Consider the following 3,823-nt stretch of genomic DNA (forward strand, 5'->3'; position numbering starts at 1 on the left):
CCAATTGAACCCCACATCATGGAGAGGAGAGATTCCAGATCTTAAGTCAAGTCTCGAGGCCCTTTTTTTAAAATCTCATATAATTTAGCATTTAAAAATTCTTGGTGGAGTATATGGTTTTTAATTTCATTGTCATTTTTTGTTTTAATTAAAAAACGAAGATTCTGGTTTGGTCTCGACGAGTGACTCATCATCAGATACATTGGAGCCTACATTACATCTCTTGAAAAGCTCTAAAATGCTTTGAAAATCTCTAAAATGCCAACCTACAAATTCTTGAAAACCTCTAAAATGCCAACCTGTACAGCCTACAAACCTCTAAAATGCCAACCTATACAGCCTACAAATTCTTTCCATGTGACAGTTTTCAAATTGTTGCCATGTGGTAACTTTGCCTTCACGATAGGGAGATAGAGAGATATAGAGGAGACGCATCTTCTATATTTTTGGTCACTCTTATTCACCGGTCCCACAGTTGGTCGTATATGCCCTTGTGTTGCATTCTACAGACGTTAATACCTCTCTCTCTCTCTATATATTCCAAGATCACTTTTTTAAAAAGCATGATAATAATATGAGTGCTAAATCTTTTTGGATTAGGACTACTAGTATTGCACCCGTGCATTGTTGCGGTCGACCAAGGTTCCAGAAAAGAACTATTCCCTCTCTACAACCATCTCTCTCTCTCTCTCTCTCTCTCTCTCTCTCTCACACACACACACACACACATGCACATGCACATGACCCTCTCCCTCTCTCTGTCACGTCGTACACACTTTCAAATGTTGAAACTCTCTCTCTCTCACATTCACATATACACACCTGCTCTCTCTCTCTCTCTCTCTCTCTCACACACACACACACACATGCACACACTCCCTCTCTTCTTACACTCTCCCACACATAGAAGTGCTCTCTCTCTCTCTCTCTCTCTCTCTCTCTCTCGCACACATACACATATGTAAATATATAGTATATACAATATTATGTTTTAGATACATAAACCTATACATAGACACATATACTTATACATATATACATGTATTTAAAAATATAAATACAAACATCGACATAATTTAATTAATTTTGATTAAATTTTAATGTACGGAGATGGGTGATAAGTTGTGGTCACTTTTAAATATATAGATAGATATATAATACACACATCTAAACACACACACACACACAAACATATATATATATATATGTATGTATACATGTACATATGTATGTATGTATATATAAATGTAAATAAAAACACACATATGTATGTATGTATATATAAATGTAAATAAAAACACACACATGTATACACATATATACATATATGTTTTCTATTTAATTTATATTTTATTAAAAGATACTTTTTATTCTCTATCTCACTCTTTTTCTCTCTTTTCACCCTCTCATTACATCTCTCTCTCTCTAGGTCTGCCCCATCTCACTCTCTCTCAAGCACATTCTACACAGATGCAGATGTACGCACATGCATGCATATACTCTCTCTCTCTCTCTCTCTCTCACACACACACACACACACACACATGTACACACTGCACATACACTAATCTAAACGCACACTCTCTCCTCCCACACAAACTATCTCTTACGTAGAAATTATCTGTCGCCTCTCTCTCTCTCTCTCTCACACACACACACACACACACATACACACATGTACACACCGCACATACACTAATGAAAACACACTCTCTCTCATGCTACACACACACTCTCTCTTCACGCACACTCTCTCACATAGAAACTCTCTCTCTCTCTCTCTCTCTCTCTCTCTCACACACACACACACACACACACACACACTTAAATAGATTTACACACATATATATATAATTTTAATTAATTAAATTTTAGATTAAATTTTAATGGTAGGGATGAGTGGTGAGGTGTGCTCACTCTCAAATAAATGCATCTTACATGTAATCTCTCTCTCTCTCTCTCTCTCTCTCTCTCACACACACACACACACACACACACATACACACACACATGCACATATACACTATTTATATATACATGCTTACATACCTATAGATATACATACATACATAATATATATAAGTGTGTGTATCTATAGGTATGTAAGCATGTATACAAAGATTTCATTGAAAGATGTGAGATGAGATCTTCTTAGATTCAAATTCAAAATTGCATTGGAAGATGTGAGATTTGGCTCCTCCTCACGCTTGCAGAAGGAGTGGTTATTTTGAAATAGCCCCACCTCCTTTGTCCACGTGGAGGGAGGTGGGGTTGTGGTTAATCCTGTATAGATGATATGTACATGGGAATCAAAGCGTGCAGATCAACTAACTCGAGAACTAGCTAATGATTCATATTTTTTTAATTTCATACAAAATAGAGCGTAAATCGATTAGACCATGATATAATGATAGATTATGAAACTGTTGTCTTTTAAAAGTGAGTTTTAAAGATTCTTAATTAGAAAAGAAGCAATTCTAGATTTTTTTAAGTGTGAAAATTTCTAGTCAATTTTTTGTGGGTTTTTAAAATTTGGATGGAAAGATAGTTTGTAAGAGATTTTACATGTTACCAATCTTTTTGAATGGTTTTTTTATTCATTTTATTGAAAGTGCATAAATATTTGTGTTTGTATTGTAGATGCTAACCATTCTGTATAGGTGAAATGGTTTGCTCCGCTTGACTTATGGTCTCTGTGGCTTACCAAAAGGCACTTTGTCATTGTGATCGAGCACTTATCTTTTGTAAGATGATGTTGGAGCATGTAAAGTAGCCATACCATGCGCTTAATGTCGAACAAGTATGAACTTAGTTAAGATTAATAATAAAGGTTGGAAACATTTTTAAGTTTGTCGGCCTTTTGTAAGATGAAGTTAGAGCATGTAAAGTAGCCATACCATGCGCTTAATGTCGAACAAGTATGAACTTAGTTAAGATTAATAATAAAGGTTGGAAACATTTTTAAGTTTGTCGGCCTAGTATGAGAACTAGTCATTTGTATCCAAGTCATTTTTGACAAGAAGCTAAAGATTATTCTTTTGTAGTAGTTTTCTTGCTTGCATTTTTCCTCTTCATGCTTGCTTGCAAGTTATTGATTTTTGTTTGCTTGATGGGTGCATGCTAGATAGGTTTTGCTTCTATCTAGGTTTTCTTCTTGCATTAACTCTTCTTTTATTTCTCACCTATTGTGTAAACCATCATGTAGGGCCATTTTTTCTTACCTTTCTCTAAGCATTGAGAGCTTGCATGCTAGATAGGTTTGCTAGTAGGTTTTCTTCTTGCATTAACTTTTCTTTCATTTTTTAAAACCTGTTGTGTGAGAATCATCACGAAAGATTATTTTTTCTTACCTTTATCTAGGCATTGAGAGCTCTCTTTACTCCTTTGGGGCAAGGAACATTCCGATGTGACAACAGAGTGAGGACGTGATGGATGAGCTAGTGCGATGGGAAGTTGCATTTGTGACTCGAAGGGCAAGACCCAATGATACATGCTTCAACAAAGCTAAGATAAGCTCTTTACTTAAAATATATTTGGTGTTGTTATTGAGGACTAGCTTAGGGCTTAGCTTCGTTTTTTTCGTCCATTTCAAGCTATTGTGATCACCTAATATTTCTCGGTGTTGATTAAGAGGTTACACTATCAAAAATGTTCAATTGTGGAGCATTGGATGTATTTATTAAGTTTAATTTTAATTTGAAGTTTATTTTGCATTAGGGCATTCTATTTCATCTATTGGTAGGAGTAAAATCTAGTTCTTTGGTGATTTGCATTAAATTAAAGCCCAAGAGGCTTGGATTTCATTGCTTTGATAAGAAAAAAG

Source organism: Cibotium barometz, chromosome 33 (genome assembly GCF_041138505.1).
Source record: "Cibotium barometz isolate CiBa-2024 chromosome 33, ASM4113850v1, whole genome shotgun sequence".
Lineage (NCBI taxonomy): Eukaryota > Viridiplantae > Streptophyta > Polypodiopsida > Cyatheales > Cibotiaceae > Cibotium > Cibotium barometz.